The sequence below is a fragment of the Cupressus sempervirens genome, chromosome 5 (assembly GCF_028749045.1).
Source record: "Cupressus sempervirens isolate cs-2001-9-10 chromosome 5, ASM2874904v1, whole genome shotgun sequence".
Taxonomy (NCBI): Eukaryota; Viridiplantae; Streptophyta; class Pinopsida; order Cupressales; family Cupressaceae; genus Cupressus; species Cupressus sempervirens.
Window position 1 is genome coordinate 896,017,986 of NC_143122.1, and position 23,151 is coordinate 896,041,136.

Consider the following 23,151-nt stretch of genomic DNA (forward strand, 5'->3'; position numbering starts at 1 on the left):
CACTTCCTCTACCACCTCTTCCTCTATTAAAGGATATGCCTCCTCTATAGTTTCCTTCGGAGTTTGAGTTATTTTGATCTTTTTCCTTTGGATTCTAATCAGTAGCCTTGATATTGATATACAACCCTTTGTTCAAAGATTTATTCTTACATTCGAAGGATTTATTGTAATTACCTTTGCCTTTATTCTAATCTTGTTTCTCATTGTCCTTTACCTCCACTTTTATTGCCAACTGGTAGCATTTTTTACAAAAGTACGAGTATGTAAACTCAACTCTTCTTGAATGAGTACTTTCAAACCATTCATTTATCTAGAATGTTTCTCTTATTCATCTTCTACTACATTTCTCTTCATGCACAATTTCAAAAATTATTCAATATAAAAAATTACATCTAAGTCCTTCCACTTTATGATTTGCTTACTTCTATAAAATTGAACTCCATAGTCAACAAGTATATAAGTCTCTCTGACTAATGCAACCATTCTATCCAATGATGAGATTATATTTCTTCCCTTCATCACCCTTTCCATCTAGATCAAGTTCTACCAAGTTAGGGCTACTCCCTTTAACTTTAATTTAGCCATCATTAGCCTCTACTTCTCTAGAATGTCTGCACATTCAAAGAAACTTGTTAGGGCCTCTATCCAATCCAATGCTATGTCACATTCATTTTTCCATTGAAAGTTGGCAATTCCAGCTTCCCCTCCATGGTTATTTTTTCCATAGATTTGAGAGCATTCAAGAGAGGCCTTTTTTCAACATACACTTCATCATCTTCATCAAGATCTTCAACCTCTATATTCTGATCTTCTTTAGACTATGTGCCTCTTTGTTTGTATGACTTGCCTTCAAATTCCTTCAATCTCTTTGCAAGAGTAGCATTGGTTTCTCTTTTCTCTCTCACTATTTTTTCCAGTTTAACATTTGCGACACTGGCAGGGATTTCTTCCTCTTCTTTAGTAAGATCCATGCTCTAATTCCACTTGATGTGATGGTCACAAGTAGTGGGTTTAGAAATAGGGTTCCTAGGATCCTCTTCACTAAAGGATTGATACAAACAGTGTCCTTTCAAGCCAAAATACCCCACAAACTTATCACATTTATTCAACAAGGTAGATGAGGTTATGATAACTAAAAATCACTCCTAGGCATCCCAATCACAAGGAAAACCTATCACAAGACAACTAATCACTAGTTGTTCTTAAGGGCATTAAAAAGGCTTATTTTGACACAAAACTCCCCCAACACAAACAAGGACCAAGGGTGACCCTAAAGCATAGACATGGTCTATTTAGGTCTTAAGAAACATGAATCAAGTGGTAGATTCAAACTGTGAAAAACTTCTTTAGTAGTTGCTTCCCAAACTTAAGGCAAGGCTTTTAACCCTTCCAAAACTAAAAGCCTTATTTAATTCTAGAAATATCTATACAATTGAAGGAATGAATCATATATTTAGATACCATTTTAGGGTTTATGAAACATGCCAAGGCAATAGTATCCCAAATTAAGAATGATGCAAGTAGGACTTGACATCTCAGTTAGGGTAATTAGGCAATTAGGCCTCCCCTAACAAAAGAATTACAAAGAATGATGACAAAAAATCAAGTTCAAAATTTTTTACATGAGAAAACTTGCATTAAATGATCACAAATCAAATCCTAGACCTTGGAACCATCCATGTCTCAAGTTATGGAAGATGTTGCTACAAATTCCTAGCATGCACATGGATCTTACATGCCTAGGACATCAAGTTTCTCTCTCCTATCTACCACTTTTGTCTTGAAACAAAAATAATCATAGAATACATTATCAAAACTTGGATTCCACCCAAGTTCATTAAATTTCCATGGTGGAATCTTGTGTTATAAGAGAAAATAGATGAAACCCTAGGTATAGATGCAAAACTAGAGTAGTGACCAGTAATTTGAGTATATCTGGAGTTATACTATGAATTAAAAACTCATTCCAAGTGCAAATGAAATTTTATTCACCAAGATTTCCAACCATATCAGATTTCTATATGTATTTGTCAGAGGAAATATGTACAACTTGCTACAACATTATATTTGGTAGAAAGCTTAGTGTATTTTATTGATTCAAGGAAAAATTACACAATCTATGCCTACCATCCATGTGAAAGTGATATTTAGGCCTTTCCAATGAATATAAAAACCATTTGAAATAGATATGACCATTGGGGATTCAAAATACAACTTTTGCAAAAAGTTGCTATAAGTTATTGGACAACTTTTTAGCAACTTTTGCATTTTTAGTGCAACTTTTTCTCCTAAAAGCTAAAGGTTTTTTTAACTGATCCAACATGGATAATAACATGTTAAAACATGACAAATAATATATCCTAATAGTCTAAGCTATTTCACTCCTTTGACCATAGTTGACCAAGGGCTTATAGTGTGTTAATCTTGGAACTAGGTCTGACAAGTGGGTCAAAATGAATAGCCATCATTTCTAACTAATCCTAAGGATTAAAAAAAATTTTCAAGAGAGTCTTGAAATTTAATTTTATAGAATTTATTAGGGTGCCCCTACACAACATTCTTTTCTTGATATTGATTTTTCTTCTTTATGACACCAGACTATTGAAAAGTTCCCACAAACCAAGCAAAATTTCTCCAGAGGAGATGCCTATCACCTTAATTAAATATTTTCAACACAATAAATTATATTATTGATTATTCCACTTTAATCTCATGTGTGTCTTCATGTGGCTACTTGACACAAATTTATTATTCATATGCATAATTGCATAAATGTTTTTGATTTAATGAACAAACAAGTACCAATTTTTTTGATGGTTAAGTGAGTGAAGTTATATAAAAATAAAATTAAAATGTGATGAAGGAATTCAAGACCAAAATTCAATCCTTGAAGAATAGAAATAATCAATAGCCTTTCAATCTGATCATAGGTTTTATTAAAAAAAGTTTTTAAAATAATGTCTTATTATTAAAAGAGAAAATCCAATTGTATGACTTTGAAAGAATTGATGTTGTTGTTTTAGAAGTATTTTCACTTGATGAATCCTATTTTATCAAAGACTAGATTATTAAAAAAATAAAAATTCAAAATAAAACTAAACTATTTTAGATATTACTTTTTGTCAAAACTTCATATGTGATGTCCTACTAGAGTTGATATTATCTTTTCAATTAGTGGATTTAAATGTTCTATTGAATTACTTGTTAAGATATTTTTTAAATATATAAATTTATAAACTTCAAAAATAAGTATGAAATAGCTAGCTAGAAGTGTTTCCTAGAGATTTTTATAAACAATTGTCATGCTTCACAGGAAAAAAGGGTGAGTAGATAGTGAACTATTGTGAAGTGGGGAGCCAAAAATGATCATATGTGCATTGTTGGAGGACATGATCTCTCTTAGAAGAGTTTTTTAAATCCTTGATAATTTATTGATAATGGAAAGGAAATAATATACTAAGGAATAGTAATAGTTTTTATAAAAAAGATATTAGTCATTTCTAAAGTGTTTAAATTATTATTTTTTCGAACCTTATTATTGAATTTATGGTCATGTTTGTTTATTAGTGACTCACACTTAGTCAAATGTTTAGTAGCTACCAAGCTTATCTTGTAGTTTACAGTGTTAACTGAGTAATTTTGGTTCTACCAAGTTCTACAGTTGCTATCGAGTTCTAGAATCAATATTCAGTTTGCATCAAGTAGTATATATAGAGTTGATGAATATTAGTGCAAACTAAGCTTCATAGTATTTACCAAGTTGCATAGTGCTAACTGTGGTCTCCAATATTTACCAAGTTCACAAAATTAGTGATGTGAATCTAGTATAGACTAAGCCAAGAAGTGTCAAACAAGTGATTCAATTTATACTAAGCTTGCATTATTAGTATTGATCAAGTCTTAGAGCATTAACCAAGTGATTCCATTTGTATGCCAAGTTTCGTAATGTTGATCAAGTTCAAACTACTTGGAAGTGATTAATATGAATTGAGCTTCTATGTCTATCAAGAGCATGATGATTTTGAGTGTTGAAAATAGTTGCCAAGTATCAAAAGCTCACCGAGTTTGTCTTCAAAACCTAAGTGCCAGTAGTTGGGTTGACTTTGTGTATTTTAGTCAAACTTGTATTGTAGTTGACTTTGATCAAATGTGATTTGGATTGGTATATATGTAATGTATTTTGTCACATACAAATAAGAGATAGAAGAAGATAGGATGTGAATATAATAAGAGTAGAATTGTGAAGTAAGAAGGCTGCAAGAAGTATAAGGAACAACAAATATTTATCTATCATAGCAAGGTGATCATTACACTCCAAAGGAATCTCAACCAAAAAATTAGATATCAACCACTAGTTCATCCTAACAAGTGTAATAGCTAAATCCTTTCACAAGGTAGACTTAATAGTCTTTTGAAAATCTCTTTAGCAAGTGCATACTTCATTGTATATTTTGTAAATCCTTTAACAAGGTGGACCTAGCAGTTCTTATTGTTCTTAATAGTACAGATCATCAGAAGTGATCAATTGTAAGACTTAACCAACTAACTTTGTATTGCAATACTAAAGCTTGTTGGTATCATCCCCACCCTAGTTTTACTTTCTATTTGGAAGGTTTTTGGTTCACCATATCTTGTGTCAAACTGTTACAAATGTTTTAATGCTTTTATTTTTTCATGCATGCAATTAGATCATGATATATATGAAAGATTAATTGGTCAAATAAGAATAAGTTTTATTGGTTCGTATTTCACCCGTCCCCTCTTAGTAACCTAGCCTATCCTATATTTCCAACAATTGGTATCAGAGCAGTGTGGTTCTCAAAGAAGAAGTTTAATATCTTGAGAAAATATCAGAAGCAATGGAGGTATTCATGCTAGATAAGATTATTAACAATAAAATTTTGGGTGTGGAATTGGCTATTGGGAAACTTAAGAAAACAAAGGAGAAACTCTCTCAATCTTTGAAAAGAAGAAAATATTTTGCAGTACAAATAAATGACAAATTCTACACTAAAGAAAGAATTGAAGATATCTATTTAGATAGAAATTCAAATGAACTTAATGAGGTAATCAGATCCCTATTAGAAAATAATTATAAACTTCAAGAAGAAGTTAGAAAAGTAGAAAGTGAACAAGAAATTTAGTCTGGAAGATTGTGTGAATTCATGGAAGAAAAATCCAAAGTCAAAAAAGAGATAGGAGGAAAGAACAATGAAATTTAGCATCTATCTCTTCAACAAGAAAACTTCATTGATAAGTTTACTAATGAAAATGAAGAAATCATAAATCTAAGATTAGGGAATGAAATATTGTAAAATGATTTAAACATTAAAAAGAAAACCAATGAGAGGATGATAGCAAACATGAATCAGGTGAATGAGAAAAGTCAATATAGACAGAAAGGCAAATTAGAAATAAGATACATAGAAGAAGTTGAATCATCCAAGCAAGGAGCTCAAAAGAATCAAATGCCTACTTCCAATCACTATGGTAAGTTAGGTCATACATCAGACAAATATTAAAGTAATGGTAAAGAAAAATTCAATGGAAAGTGTTACAATTGCAATAAACATGTTCATAGAACAAATGAATGCAAAGAGAAACCTAAATTTGAAGGTAAATATCACAAATACAAGAAGCATGGGCACAAATCTTCTAAATGCAAAACCAAGATATTGAACCCAACATAATGGATTGTAAAAGCTATATTTGGTGGGAACTATAACACATTGTGTAGATGCCATTACTGTGGAGAATTTAGGCCCATTATAAAAAAATTTATGAAACATCACATGAGGACAAGAGACCACTAGAAGATGTTTTATATGTATAGAACTTGGACATCTTTCCAAAAACTATATGAACATTGGAAGGATTGAAGATGAAAAGAAATCCAAGGCTAACAACATCAAAAAGTAAATGAGGTAGCAATGGCTTCTAGAATCTTCTAAGAATGCAAGTCCAAGACATGAAGCACATGTCACTCAAGAAGTGGGTGACTCAAGAATTTCTACTTGATCTTCCATAGGGATGACTGGAACTAAAACTCTAAAGTAGATATCTTACATCAGTTCTAGCTAGCTAGAAGGAAAGATCAATATTAGTATTTAATATGTAAGGGGATCATTGAGTGTCTAAGGAAAATCTAGACCATACCAAGCTAGGTCTAGTTGCAAGACCCTACCAAGCAATGTTCGGATACACTAAAATATTGTGTTGACACTGAGTTGTGGATGACTCTACCAAGCACTAAGGTTGAACTGAGTAGAAGACAGTCTATCCCTGAACAAGTGATCATACCAAGCATTTATGGTGATTGAAAAGTAAAAATTTTTTAGAAGGAAAGGAATCAAATTCATTTATCACCATGAAATTTCAAAGAGTTACTTGCTAAGAGTGATTTATATGCTTCCAAGTGATATGTGTGTTTTTTGTTGAATATTTCTATGTTTCCATCAAACACTATTGAGCATTGCATCCTCCAACAGCAAAAACAAGAAAGGATCTAAGATATTGGCTCAAGGAGTTGATTGGAAGGCACCAGACTTCAAGTTGAGTTTGGCAATTGTAGAAGTGCTTGATCCAACTAGAGCTTAGTTTTAGATTCCACCAAAGGTATTAGTTGTTAAAGATATTCATTCACATTTTTTTTGTTCAATACAAGATATTAGAATCCAAGAGATGGATGAGACTCTGAAAAAGTTATGTGTGAATGGTGCATTGAAACCTGAGCATCAACACTTGGAGACCAGGAGTTTAACACACATTCCACATATACCCTAAACTTTTAGATAAAATGGATAAGGTTTATCCTTAGTTGTGTACACAATGGGAAGCTATGGTTGGATTAGCATATTTGAATAACAAAGAAAATGATTCATCAAATCATAGTGCTCCCAATGTTGAACAAGAAAAAGATTATGAAAACCCTAAGTTAGGTAGAACTAGAAAATAAAACTCTTATTGTGTGGGATGGAAGAGGCATGAAGATCAATAGTGTGATTGACATGGAGCTAAAATTTGGAATTCATGTGATAACCCATAAGATCCATAGCTCTAGTCATCTCAATAGGGTGTCATGTGAGGCAGTTGATCTGTCTCTCAAGGTGGTGAAGAACAACATGTCCTTCGAGCTTACCGAGCTAATGTTGAATCAATTCAACAAGAACATGGAGAGCATAAAGACATCAAAGAAAAACCCATGTAATTTTAGTTCACTCTTGACTTCTTTATTCTTCTCTATGCAAAATTTTTTCCCTTCAAAAGGTTTAGTACTGTGGAGAAAAGATGTACTAGTATTATATTAGATTAATGAATATATAGCAAAGATGGGTGATAAATTTTTCATTATAATGGAGAATTACTTTGATTCATTCAAGGAAAAGATGAATAGTAGATTCAAACTTCCTAAGAAACTTGTAGAAAATTAGAAGGATGATGTTTATTTCATAGTAGACTGTGACAAAGTGTACATTCAAGTAATCAAACTTGGAGTGGTGTGGGTTAAATCTCTAAGCTATGAGGCTAACATTAATGACACTAAGGATATCATTGAGGCACTATTTAATGAACCTATGGATCCCAAGGCCACATATTTCGGTACTTTTGATGAAGCCAAAGATAGAATTGAACTTGAAATTAAGCTTCCTCAAGTAGTCAAAAAAGGAAAGAAGAGGATAGAAGAACTAAGAAAACAAGTTCTACTCTCATGTTGACAAAAGGAAAAGGAGATGATGTGGAAGAAGATGAAGCAAAAGTTAAGACAAAAGAAAAAAAAATTGAAGAAGAAGAGCCAATCAAGAAGAAGGGTAAGGTTATCATAACCAAACCTACCAAGTTATCTACTATAGTATTCACAAGAAGAGCATTTAGATCTAGAATGAAATTAAAATTAGTTGACAAAGATGTAGAGGATATTATTTTCAAAAGATCTCCATCTACATTCAAGGAAAAATTAAAAGAGAATGATGCGGGAGCTCATATGGTAAACTTCAAATCTCTTAGATATGAGAGAAGGAATGCAAATGAAAAGAAGCAAGTTGAAGACATGATAATTTCCAAATTAGGTCAATGGAAATACTCACTTGATTAACTTGTATAGTAAATTCCCAATGATCTCATGGAAAGAATCAAGCCTAGATGGGGAAATGCTAGGAAAATAGCAAAAGATACATTTGAAGAGACTCTAAGGTAGCTCATGCCAAGTCTTAGTGATAAAGAAGTGAAAGAATCCATGAAGATAAATGAAGAAAAAATAACTCTAAAATTCAACACTTTCATGATATTTGTTAATGACATTGAACATGTGGAGAAAATAGCTAAAACTACATGGAAGGATATCTATAAACTTCATCACAAGAGTGATTTTGTTGTTCATGTTAGTGATATAGATGATGAAGATGACAAGGAAGAAAAGGAAAACAATGATGAAGAAGATATAGAAACAAATGATGTAAATTTGGATAATGAGGAGCAAGAACAAGAAGCTACTGAGGAGAATCTCCCTGAGATTCAGAGTATTGAAGGAACTGACCTAGAGAAGATTGCAGTAGCACTTATGGCCTCATTTTCTCACTCTCCAAGCAAAGCTTTACTACCATCAAGCTTAGAGAAAGCCTCTATCAATTTTGTTGTGCCAACCACTGCAACTCCATGCACCCAACCAATCTTTGCACATGTTCAGCTAAGTTCCATATTGATTGAAGTGATCAACATTGCATCTACCTAGCAGCTAGCACTTCCTCTATCATTAGATTTGGCTACATAGCATCTAGTTATTTCTATTATCAATGATATATATACTTTTGTTGCTAGCACTTCTATTTCTACTATTGTTTCTATTACCAGTATGCAAATATGTCATGCCCAAATTTTGTAATGCAAAAACACAACTAATTTCTTTTAAAGATGAATTGGGAAAACATAGTCAATTAGGTTATCTCATGATTACGACTAAGAATGCCTAAAAAATATGATTGAAAAGGTTGGCAACATGCTCACATACTAACCAAAGTAATCTCTAATTAAGTTAAATAAAAGTTCTATATGAGTTGGAATCAAGAATCGAAAGGGACAATGTGATGATGCAATATCAAGAACTAGTAGAAGAAAACTTGATTCTAGAATCCCCTCAGCACTAGCATTACTTATGGTTTTATAGGTTTTTGGTTAACTTAGACTATACTAGATAATGATCTCCCTACACTTGAATAAGTTCAAATGGGTGTACATGGTAAGTTCACTTGATAGGTTAATAGGAGGGCAATGTAAGTGTATTCACCTCTTGCTTTTTTTAATATAATTTGCTATGTACACTAGTGTCCTAGGTACTTGCTACATAAAGAAATTGTATGTCTCCACATTACAGGTGTGTGTTATGTTTCAAAATCATTAAATGTATGCACTTCTCAATGTAACACATTACAAAATATTTCCTTGTACAAAGGTTCACAAAATGAAATAGATTAAATTGACATATATAGGAGAATTAGGTATCTATACCATACTCCATTATTATTTAATTACATATGTATAACAACTTCACTTCATTTCCTTCCATAAGGTTTTTGTATTTCTACATGCAAAGTGATTAAATGAATTCATACATCTTTAAAAGCATCTTTTAGCAAATCCATATGATAAAATGCATAGGAAGAACACTAAGTAATACATCATATGCACCTAAACTATTAGCAACATACATGGGTGTGAAACCTAATTAGTAATGTGATTCTATTGATTAAGGTCAAAAGAGGGGTAAGATGTATGAATTTATTAAGGGGATATATTTATATATATGGCAAGGCATGAATGTGATAAGGTAACTTCCATCTAGAACATATAGGACAATTATTATACATCACCATTTTTACAAGCCCTAGAATCATTCCATCTATATTAATATGAGAATTGAATTTGCACATGCATTGTAGAGTGTCTTCAATGAGAGTCTAATAAGGTGAAGGATTTATAACCAAAATAACATTTTAACTTAGTATTGTAACCATTGATCATCAACTAGGTGATCCTTCATAGAACACTTGTAATCCAAATTTTGATTGAAACTAATCTCATTACATTGACTAACTTTACCATAACCAACTTTGTGGTACTATACATTGACTAGTCACCATCCATTAGAATTTGGATCCATGCATGAAATTGATAGTAAACCTTTGAAAAAAAAACTTTTAAAAAAAATTTGTTGTTTTTTTTTCTCATATATTTAGAGCATGACGAAATAGTTAGTACAAAGATAGTTGAGAGTAAGCCTCAAAGAGTACTAAAGTTTCAAGCAAGGACAAAGGAAAAGAATAAGACATTGATCTTGATGAGGATATAGTTATCCTGAATTGGCATATCTCTACACTAAATCTTGATCAAATGAATATTGTAGGTGAGCTATTGCAAAAGAAAGCTATAGTTTCCACCCATAGTTTTGTTTTCTATTATATTTACCAAACTATGTTCATACCTATTTCATGCATGTGTTAGTTTCAAGGGTATTGGATTTATAATTATGAAAATATTTCATGACTTGAATTATGTGTATATCAATAAAGAATTGTTTAGTTGACTATATTCTATGTGTTATATAATCATTATGGTTACTACTGCATTAATGATACTTTAATGATGATTACTTCATATTTTTAATGATGCATTATTTTATCTAAGCATTTTATGTTCAACTTAAAATTATCATGGTACTTACCCCATATTTGCATGTATATGGTGTGTGTGTTTGTTTTATCTTTATGTTTCTCATGTTTGATGTGGTTATGGGAGGGAGTTGTAGTCACCTGCTAGTCAAGATTCACATGATGTACCACTCCCTACCATTTCTTGTTTAGTTTAGATATATATGCATATGTATTAGATTTTATGCAAGATTGTAGGTATTGGGCATCGACTTACCTAAATTGACAAGATAAGCATGCCCTATCACAATAACTCAATGGTAAGAATGGGGAGATAATGTTTAGGTCCAAGCCCAACCATAGCTTACTTACTTGTCCTAAGAAAGATGACATGTATTTGACTTTCCACCCTTTTTAAACCCATGAGTTTATATTTGTCCATGTTGTTTGATTTTGAGTTTTGGTCTGTTCTGGTAATATTACTTTTATGTGGATTTCACTATGTGATTTATTTTGGTAAATGATTTAATTGTAATATTTGGGTTAATCATATAATTAAATATTATTTGATTAAAAAAAAAATATTAAAGCATGAGAATATTTAATTAATTAAAAACTAATTAAATGTGTGCTTTAGTTTATAATTCTTAATTTAAAAGACTAAATTAAAAAAATTGGTTAAAGAGAAATTAGAATATGATGATATTTAACTAACTATTAATTAATTAAATATGTACTTTAGTTTAAAAGATTTACTTTAACTGTCTAATTTATTAAGTTGGACAAAAAATAGAATTAAAATATTAAAGATTTCATATTGCTTTATTTTAATTTTTTATTTAACAATAATTAAATTAGAGTTGCATGTAAATAATGAGCTTTGATTATTATTATTAATTTAAATAATAAACTATGCTTTAATTAGTGCTTGCACTAATTAATAAACTAGAGGAAAATAAAATATAAAAGAATAAATTTTAAAGATGAAGTTATAGTTGTAATTGTGGCGTAGTTATATTTATTTAATTTAATGATAATTATTTAAGAGTTGTATTTTAATAATAAACTCTAAATAATGTTATTAATTAAATTACTAACTATATTATTAAAAACACTTCAAAAATCAATTAAAGATAGAAAGTTAATTATTTAAATTAAGATATTTTGTAATTAAATATCTAAAAGAGTTTTGCATGAAAATATAAATGGTAATAAAGTAATAAATAGTAATTGATCAGTGAGTTCCCTCTTGTGATTGCACAATCAAAGCCTGAATTTAAAGAAAAACTCTTTATTAGAGATCTAGAGCTCATTTTGTAATTACACAGGTTTTGGGGAGCAGAATTTAGAATTGGATCAAAATAATTCTTGAAAGCTTCAGAGGGTTTGGATTTGCATACATTCATTGATTGTCTCAGATTTTAGTTGTGGTTTTGAGGTAGGGTTTGAAAACCCATTGTAGAATTTTATTGAAAGATCTGTCTACTTTGTGTCTTCCTGGGTGTTTACATATTGCTTATCAATTTACTGTATTCATTGTTGAATAAAGAATTATGCTGTAGATTTTGGAAAAAGAAAACTTGACTGAAAAAATTATAGAAAATTTGTAGAAAATTATTATGATTGTATTCTTTTAAACTCTAGTATATAAAATAGAGAATATTTGATTATGGAAATTTAGAAGAAAACAATAAATTGAACAGTTAGGGTTTCAACTTTAAATTTTTCATTAAAACTATGTGATTATCATGAATTTTCTAAATATAGATGAATATTCTTCTTACATCTAAAATAATTTAATTGCAATATTTATTGGAAAAAGGAAAAAGATTAATTGAGAGGAAAATATGTTGTAACTAAACATATACATGCATGTATAAATAAATATGCTAAAAATATAAAACTAAGTATAGTATAGTTACAAGCATATGAAAACAAATATGCTAAAAATAGAAAACTAAGTATAGTGTGGTTACATGCATGTCAAAATAAATAAAATAGAAATGAAAAAGCTAAGTATAGTATGGTTACATGCATGTGAAAATAAATATATTAAAAATATAAAGCTAACTATAGTATGGTTGCATGTATGTGAAAACAAATATGCTAAAAATAGAAAGCTAAATATAGTATAGTTACATGCATGTGAAAACAAATATGCTAAAAATAGAAAGTTACATATAGTAAGGTTACATGCATGTGAAAAAAAATATGCTAAAAATAGAAAACTAAGTATAGTGTGCTTGCATGATTTATGAAATCAAAGACATGTGAAAATACTAATTGCATGTTTATTTTTATTTTATAAAAATATAATTTAATTTTTAGATTTAATTATTTTAAAATAATAATAATAATTTATTAATTTCTAAAATTAAATAAATGTTATCTATTTAGTTATTAATTTCTAATGTTAGTATTAGTGATTATTTACGTTTAATAAAACTCTTAGTTGCATATAAATAATTTTATATTCATTAATGTAAGAAGGAGGTTAATGAATACATATTTAAAATTTTATTATATTTCAAGAGAATATGTGGTAGAGTTCACTTTGTAATCATTTAGTTACCAACTAATTGACTTTATGAGAGAAATTATAAATAATTAAATTAAATTTATAATTTTATCTCTAGTTGCATTATGAGTTAAAAGAAAAGTAAATATTAATATTAGTCTTAAATAGAAGTCATATTAATATTTTAGAAATTAAAATTAATATCAATATTTTAATATAATAATATACATTTTATGTTATTAATTAAATCATTTATGATTTAAGATTATTTAAATTAATAATATGATAATAATGCATGATATTTTATATGCACAAAAAGATTGGATATTTAAATACTTATTATTTTAAATAAGTATATTAAAGCATAACAATTTATATTAATATGTATATTCTTCTTTTATTTCTAAACACATCCTTATGACCCAAACTAAATAAGAGAAATTGGTGGGATTAAATCATGTGGCTCAAAACTATGTATTTTTTAATATTCTATATATAGTCTTGTGATGTTTATTTTCTTGATAGTTTTTCTTTGTGGGTTGTTTAGTTGGCCAAGTTAAGATGTGCACTAGAGGAATTTTTGAGGTTTCTTTTATTTTACTAGATGTCATGATGAACTTTATGATTTGAATTAAGATTTATATTTTATGAGCTTTATGTTATTGAGCATTTATTAGAACTTGTGTTTTAAGAATCAATGTAATTTTTTGAGTTGCCTATTAAGGAACCAAATTCAATCAATATAACTTTTGAGGTATGGGACACTATTGTGGTTTCTAATTTTTGGGAAGGTAGTCTAGGTGCATATCCATGGGAGTGGTTTGCAATGGGGGCTAGGGTCCAAAGTGGCTAGCAAGATAACTCGTTGTAAGTTGTGTAACAAGTAATAATATAGTAATTAAAATATCTTGCCTAGTCATTTTCCACAAGATACCTTAAAAAGATAAGTTAGGGATTTTTCCTCGTTAATGCCTTGAGTGCTTGTATAGACTAAGGATAAGATGTAGATTATACCTTAAGAGGTATGACTAGTTTTCTCATCTTCACAAGAAGGTATTCTAGTTCTGCAGAAACTACTAGGGTAACCTTAGAGTTGGCTCATGTGATGACACCCTATAGTGTGTGGCTTGAGTCTCCTTCATGATTTTTTTATATATTTGCCTCTAGTGGTGTACTTGTTGGATATTATTTTTGGTAGTTTATTTATTATGAGTTATTACTCATTGATTGGATGTCATTTATTGTTGATTTTGACTTTTGCTTGAATGAATAGTTATTCATTAGTGGTGTTTTTATTATTGAAGTTAGTGATTAGTAGTTTACTTCTATTTATGATAGTTATCACCTATTGGTCATTGTGCTTGTGATGCTTGACATTGATTTTGAGGTGGTTGTATAATTTTGGTCTTGGTATTTGTATGTTAACTTCATATGAGATGTTACTAATAGAATAAGTGTCCTTTCCATTTTTATTATCTCTTCTTCTTGACTAGTTTGTTTTACCCTTGAGGTAGTTTTGGCTATCAAAATTCCTTGCCTAGGATTATTTTATGATTTTATTATATGTGTGTGGATCATACATTATCTCTTCTGCACAGTGGGAGTTAGAGTCTTATTAGGTGACCACACGGTTGATAGGTAGTGTATTATTACCATTTGGGTCCCCCTTAGATTGATAGATGTTGGATACTCTTTGATACCGTGGTACCATTATCATTCTTCCTCTTATCTTGAAGACTTCTATTTATTTGATGTATCTATGTATCATGTGTTTTGAGATCGTATGAGATATTGTATTGTATATTTATGTACTTGTATCTATTTTCACATACCATGTGACATGTGCAGTGAATGTTATTCATTAGATGTGCTTTCATATTATTAGTTGTACTTATGCATTTTCTTATATGATTATGTATGTGTTTCTTCATTTTATGATTATGGGCATTGCAATCAAGACACTTAAACTTGTTAATAAAACTTTATTAAATGTGACTCAACATGAAGAAACGCTTGAGGAATTGAAACTGTATTTGTAATTGATTATGTGTTCTTGATGTGTATGTATATATTGCTTCCACATTATTGTAACTTTTCTATTGTTTAAATTTTTAACAAAAAAAAAAGTTTAGTAAACTTTGTAATATTCTAGGTTTATTTCTTTTGGGTTCCTGAGTTGGGCATTACATAAGCTAAGAAGCAAAAGCTTAGAGAAAAAAAAAGTAGAGAAAATCAAGTACTTGAAGATGTGAAGAACATACTTGTAGATGCACTAAGTGCTAAGGTCGATAGTACACAACCTATTTTGGTTTAGTTAGAAATAATTGTTTAGAAATCAAATGAAGATCGTAATGGACTAGAAAAGTTACTATATAGAGTAGAGAAGAAATTTCAAAACAAAGTATTAGAGAAAGTTATATAGAAAATTGTAATATATCAAGTAGACTTGTCTACTATTCTTAGCTCATTACAAAACTCTATATAATGTTACTTCATTGTTCAGAAAGTTATGTGATACATCTATCTTCACTCAAGAAATCAAAGATCAACTATCTAAGATAGATGAAGAATTGAAGGAAAGTGCACACCAGTTGTCACTTGACTTGTGCTACTGTTATACTCACTACCTAAAGATCAAATTTTTAACCAATATGCAAGTAGAATTATCAAGGGAGGAAGCCAGGATTAGTGTCACACTTGTAGACATCCAAGGCATGATTATCCTAAATAGGGATGCATTGTAAAAACACATTACACATGCCAAAAATCTCATACATGATAATAAATTCTCCATAGTTGATCACATGATGGAGTTATCAATAGAAGTATAGATTGTATTCCATGCAAGTAATGTGTAACAAGAGAGTTGGGACAAGACAATGGGATTAATTTTAAAATTACATTCTAACTTCTTGTCACATTTTGGCATTACCATGTAGCATACACCTTTGACATTTATGCCAAAGGGGAAGAAGATCAAAAGATGAGATAAGATAAAAAGGGAGCGAAGATGTGCTATAAAGGTATGAGATATATAGTAAGTAAAATATATATATGTGTGGGATAGCAACATAATATTATACATATACATGTACAAATAATCAAAAAACATTATTTACAAAATCAACTTTGAAAAATAAAAAAATAGAGTATGTTATCAAGTTTAAGACATAGGATGGAGACTAAAGATTGTTTCAACTTGAAATTTTAAAAATTTAGTTTTTGATTGATAAGTGTTTTTGTCAGTAATGACAAAGGGGTAGATTGTTGACATTATGGTCAAGTTTTTTTATGAGTGACTCAGACCTAGTGAAATGCTTAGTAGCTACTAAGCTTATCTTGTAGTTTACAATGTTAACTAAGTAATTTAGGTTCTACTGAGTTCTACAATTGCTACTGAGTTCTAGAATTAGTATTTAGTTCATATCAACTAGTATATACCAAATTTATGAATATCAATGCAAACCAAACTTCATAGTATTTACCAAGTTCAACAGTGCAAATTGTGGTCTCTAGTATTTAACAATTTTGCAGCATCAATGATATGAATCTAGTTTTGACCTATCCAAGAAGTGTCAACCAAGTGATTTAGTTTATATTGAGCTCACAATTTTAGTGTTGACCAAGTCTTGTAATGTCAACCAAGTGATTAAGTTTGTATGTCAAGTTTCATAGTATCCATTGAGTCACTAGTGTTGACTGAGTTCAAACTACTTGAAACTGATTAGTATGAACTGAGCTTCTACATCTATCAAGAGCATTGATGAGGCCAATTATTGCCTCTATTATATATTAATTTTAATTGTCTATTTTCAATACTGCCAAGATATTTGTCAACTCATAACCAGTTGAACTTATGATAAAGTCTAGATAGATCTATTAAACCATGGGTAGATACTTATGTAATATTTTTTCAATATTATACATACAATGTAGAATTTCATATAACCATCAGAATGTGTGTTCTAATATCTAGATTTGGTTTGATTATGCTTATTTATGTAAATATTCTGCATCATAACTAACTTGCTAAGAAAGGAAGAAGTTGGAGAGTGATCAACAACGTTCAAGAAGGAGCATCAAGGCCTAGCTATGGTGGAGGAATCATTACGGCACTAGAGGACATGGCTACTATAGAGGAGGAGCCATTATTCTAGGAATGTAGAGATAAAGTGTTGCTATATTCCCTCTATGTTTACTATTGTGTTGAATTGGTCACTCAAACTTTATTGCTTATTTCACAGGTTGTTGTGTTTCCCTCTTATTTTGTGGTGGATCTTCAGTTTATTTTATTTCATGTTTTAGAATAAGTGTCGATCCTCTATTTATATGGATTGGATTGACAATTTAAAGAGGTTGGAAAATATTTATGGAAAAACATTGTTGTATCTTGTAGCGAGTTATCTATAGTTTTACATATTGTTCTTATGTAAGGAATTTTTGAAATATAATGAATTAATTCTTAGTTTATATTTTGTGTTAGTATATTAGTAAAAGCCAACCAAGGGGGCCCACTCAAGAGGTGGATTAGATTAGAGTAGTGTACAATTACTTCCAACATTTCTAGTATTTTAGATAGAAGTTACATTTTCTTCCTATAGCATCATACTTTGTGAATGTTCTAGCAACATTTGCAAAAGTAGTTACAGTGGATGGGCTAGGTTGAAATATAGGTTAGCATAGAGTTGGATTTCTAACATTCATTTCAATAAGGAGTTAAGTGTGTTACTTTCCTGTAGCATAAGCATAATCACTCTTCAAAGAACCTAGTGTACATAACATGTCGACCATTTCAGGTATACATCCCTGGGTTGAAAAATTAAAATGCACCTCATGGTGGGAGAAGCAATCCTTAGATTAAATAAATTATTCCTAAGTAAGGCTTTGGGCATGATTATCACACACCTATTTTGAGGTGGACCAAGCATGATGATGTTGACTATTGACAATGGTTTTCAAGTATCAGAACCTCACTGAGTTTTTCTTCAGAACTTGAGTGTGAGTAGTTGGGCTAACTTTGTGTATTTTAGTGAAACTTTTATTATAGCTAACTTTGATGAAATGTGATTTTGATTGGTATATATGTAATGTATTGTGTCACATCGAAATAAGAAATAGAAGAAGATTTTTAGAAATATATGATAGGCTAAGTTACTGAGAGGGAAGGGGTGAATCAGTAACCAATAAAACTTAATCCTTATTTACCAATTAATCCTTCATGTGTATTCTAATATAATTACATGCATGAAAAATAGAAAGCATTAAAACATTCATAACACTTTGACACACAATATAGTGACCCACAAAACATTCCAAATAGAAAAGTACAACTCAGGTGGGGATGATACCCACAAGCTTTAATATTACAGTGTAAAGTTGGCCTATTAAAGATTATAATGATCACTTCTAATGATTTTACTTATTAGGAGCAATAAGGATTGCTAGGTCCACCTTGCAAAAAATATTTACAGACATACAATGAAGTATGCACTCAGTAAAGAGATTTACAAAAGACTGTTAAGTCTACCTTGTGAAAGGATTTAACTAATCCACCTGTTAGGGTAAAATAGTGGCTGATCTCTGATCTACAACTTGGTTTGTTAAATGAGATTCCTTTGAGTGTAATGATCATCTTGTCTGATAGATAAATCTTTGTTGCTCCTTATACTATTGTAGCATTTTACTTCACACTTTTTCTCTTTTTACTTGTTACATTACATTCGTACTTATTTGGATGTGATACAATACATTACATGTATACCAATCCAAACTACAATTCAACAAATTCAGCTACAATACAAGTTTACACAAAATATACAAAGTTCGCCCAACTATAAGAGCTTGGGTTCTAAAGTTTAGCTCGAGGAGATTCTAATAATCAACATCCACTATCAATGCTCAACATCATCATGCACTCGATAGTTGTAGAATATTGATCTATATTGTTCACTTCCAAGTAGTCTAAACTTGGTCTATATTAGTGACTTAGTGAATACTGCAAAACTTAGCATCTAAAATGAATCACTTGATTCAAATTGTATAGCTTGGTCAATGCTATCACTACAAGCTCAGTATAAACTAAATCACTTGGTTGACACTATGTGGCTCAGTCAACACTAGATTCACATCACTATAACTGTGAATGCAGAAAGCACTGCACAAATCAATTTGCACTAAGAAACTTAGTAAACACTAAGAAGCTCAATTTACTCTAATAATCACCAACCTAGTAGAAACTACTTGGCACAAACTGAATATTGTTCCTTGAACTCGATAGCAACTGTAGAATTTGACAGAGTCTGAAATACTTGGTTAACACTTTTAACTATACAATAAGCTTGGTAGCTATTGGCTATCTAAATAAGTGTGTGTCACTAATAAACAAACTTGTTTGAAATTTCAACAATCTCCCCCTTTGGAATTAGAGACAAAAACACTTATCAATCAAAATTGAATTCTCAAAAGGTTTCAAAACAATCTTTATTCTGTGTTCTGTGTCTTCAACTTGGTAAAGTATTCTATTTTTGAGATGTTGCAAAATTGCTTTGGTAAGAGATATTTATCTAAATATCTATACATGCATATAATATGATGGTATGATATTATGATGGTCCCCCATACATATATATACAATATTATATATATCTTCTCATGTTCTCCCCTTTATACATCACATCTTCTCCCCTTTTCTTACAATATGCTTTACATGTTATATACATTTTCATCTTCTCATATTTTAACATATGTTATATACATCTTCACCCCTTTTTTGACATAAATGGAAAAGGTGTATTCTATATAGTAATACGAAAATGTGACAAGAAATTAGAATGTACCTTTAGAATTGGTGCTAATGTCTTGTCCCAATTTTCTTGCAACACCTTGCTTGTGTGCAATGTAATCTGAACTTTTGTCGATAGTTCTATCATGTGGTCAAGAATAGAGAAGTTGTTATCATGGATGATGGTTTTAGCATGTGCAATATGTTTCTGCAATGCATCCATGTTTGAGAGAATCATGACTTGTATATCTACTAGTGTAGCTCTTATCTTGGCTTCTTCATTTAGCACTTATGCCTATACATCAATTAGAAATCTTATCTTTGTATAGTAGGCAGAACTATAACTTAGATCAAGTTACAACTATTGTGCACTTGCCTTTTGATCTTCATCAATCTTGGATATTTTTCCTTTAATTTCCTTGGTGAAAATTGAAGTTTCATAGAGTTTACCGAATGAAGAAGTTATATTATTGCAAGAGGTTTCCAATGAGCCTAGAATAGTAGACAAGTCTACTTGGTGTATTGTAATCTTTTCTGCTACTACCTTGAAAACATTATTCTCAAAATTATTATCTACTCTCTACAAAAATTTCTATTGTCCATTCAAATCTTCATTGAATTTCTAGACTACTTCTACTAACTAAGCCAATATTGGTTGAAAAGTATCAAACTCAGTGTTGAGTGTCTCTACAAGAATATTCTTTTCATATTAAAGCAATTGAAATTCTTTATCCCTTTCTTCTCTAAGCCTCTATTACTTAGCTTTCTTCTAAAGTAGCTCTCCAACTATGTGCATCTGATCAAGATTTACATTGGAGATATCCCAATTTGGGATAACAATCTCCCCATGAAATTCAATTTCTTCTTCCTTATCTTTTCCTTTTCTCAAAACATTTTTACTTGATTGAGGCTTGATATTAACTATCCTTTTACTTATTATTTGGATCATAGGAATAGAAACAATAGTAGAAATAGTAGGACTAGAAGAAAAAGTATATACTACACTTAAAGAAAGAAATCCCTTATGTGACCAAAACTAATGGAGGAGAAAGTATTGACTGCCTGGTAGATGAAGTGTTGGTCACTTCTATCAATGGAGTATTGAGCTGAATAGGTGCAAATATTGGTTGAGTTCTTCAAATTGCAATGTTTGACACAACCAATTATGTAGTAGCTTTCTCTAAGCTTGATGAGTTCAATTTTTTGTTGGGAGAATGAGGAAGTGAGGCTAAGACTACTATTTCAATCTTCTTAGGGTCAATCTCCTCAATGTTCTAAATCTAAGGGAGATTTTCCTTAGTGGCTTCCTATTCCTATTCGTCATCATCTATATTTTCATAATGTGTTACCTCTTCATTATTAATTTCCTCTTGTCACGTTCGCCATCATCTTCATCCTTGTCAATAACATCAACAACAAAATCACTTTCTTTGTGAAGATTATAAAAAAAATTCTAGGTGTTGATGTCATTCCTTACCACAGCTTCAATGTCATTGATCAATATTAGACAAGTATTAAATCTCAAAGTAAGCTTTTCTTCATTCTTCTTGATGGATGCTTTGACTTCTTTATCATTCATGCTCAGTATGAGTTGCCTCAGGGTCTTCTCATAAATACCTTTTGTATTTTTCTTTGCATGTTCCCATCTTGGCTTAATTTTCTCCATTACTTCATTGGGAATTTGCAATGCAAGTTGATCTAGAGAGTATTTCCATTAAACTAGCTTTGATGTAATCATGTCTTCAACTTGTTACTTCGCCTCTTCAGTTCTTGTTTCATACTTCAATTATCTAAAGAAAAATTATGCCGGCTCTAGAATAAATTTCTTTCAATCTTTCCCAAAAGGTGGGTGGAGGCTTTTTGAAAATTATATCCTCTGCTTCTTCACCCATCTTCAAATTCTTTTTAGATGTCCTTCTTGTAAATACTGCCGTAGATGTCTTTGCAAGTTTGGTTATAATAAACTTACCTTTCTTCTTTACTAGCTCTTCTTCTCCTCACTTCTCTTCATCTTCTACATTATCTTCCTCAATGTCATCTCCTTTATCTTCTATCAATAGGAGAGTAGATCCAGTTTGTTTCAACTTTTATATTCTCTTCTTCCCTTTGTTGACCACCTAAGGGAGTTTTATCTCAAGTTTAATTATTTCTTTAGCTTCCTCATATGTGCCAAAATATGTAGCTTTTGGATCAACATGTTCATTTAACAATGCTTCAATAACATCTTTGGTTTCATCTATATTAACCTCATAACCTAGAGGTTTGACTCATACAATTCTAGGGTATTTGCAACCGCTAGATAAAGCTTGAAGTTTGGTGCCTTCCATTCATTGCCTCAAACCAACACCTCTAAACCTTTCTTTCTTTTGATGCTAGAGGATGCCATCACTCAATAGGGTTTGTGAGAATACATAAATCTTCAATAGTTATTTACACAGATCACTCGATGGCATATAAATAGCTCTTGAAAATTCATGGTGACAAATGAATTCAATTTCATCCGCTTTATAAAATTTTTCCTTTCAATCACTATAAATGTATAGTATGATCACTCGGTTGATGATATATTATATTCTACTTGGCTTTCATTAAATTCCTAGTAGGAACATTGATGACTCATTGTCCTCATGAAACTATGTAACTCTTGGCCTTGCTCGATAGGGTCTATAATTTGACCTGGCTTTGTAAAGGATGGCATTTCTTAAATGCTTGACGATCCCTTTGCATCTTGAATGCTGATATGAATCTTTCCTTCTAGCTTATTGGAACTAATGTAAGATGTCTACTTCAAAATCCTAGTTCTAGTTCTCCTTGTGGGAGATCAAGTAGAAATGCTTGAGTCACCCAATTCTTGAGTGATATATTCTTCATTCCTCGGACTTGTATTCTTAGAAGATTTTGAAATCCATTGCTATCTCATCTACTTTCTAATTTTGTCAGCCTTGGCTTTCTTTTCATGTTTAATTCTTCTAGTATTCATATAGTTGTTGTCAAGATGACCAAGTTTTGTACAAATAAAACATCTTCTACTAGTGTCTCCTGTCCTCATTTGATATTTTACACAATTCATTCCATTGTGTCCAAATTCTCCACGATAATGAGATCTACACCAAGTGTTGTAGTCCTAACCAAATATAGCTTTTACAATCTATTCTTTTGGATTCAATATCTTAGTTTTGCATTTAGAGGATTTGTTCCCATGCTTCTTGTAT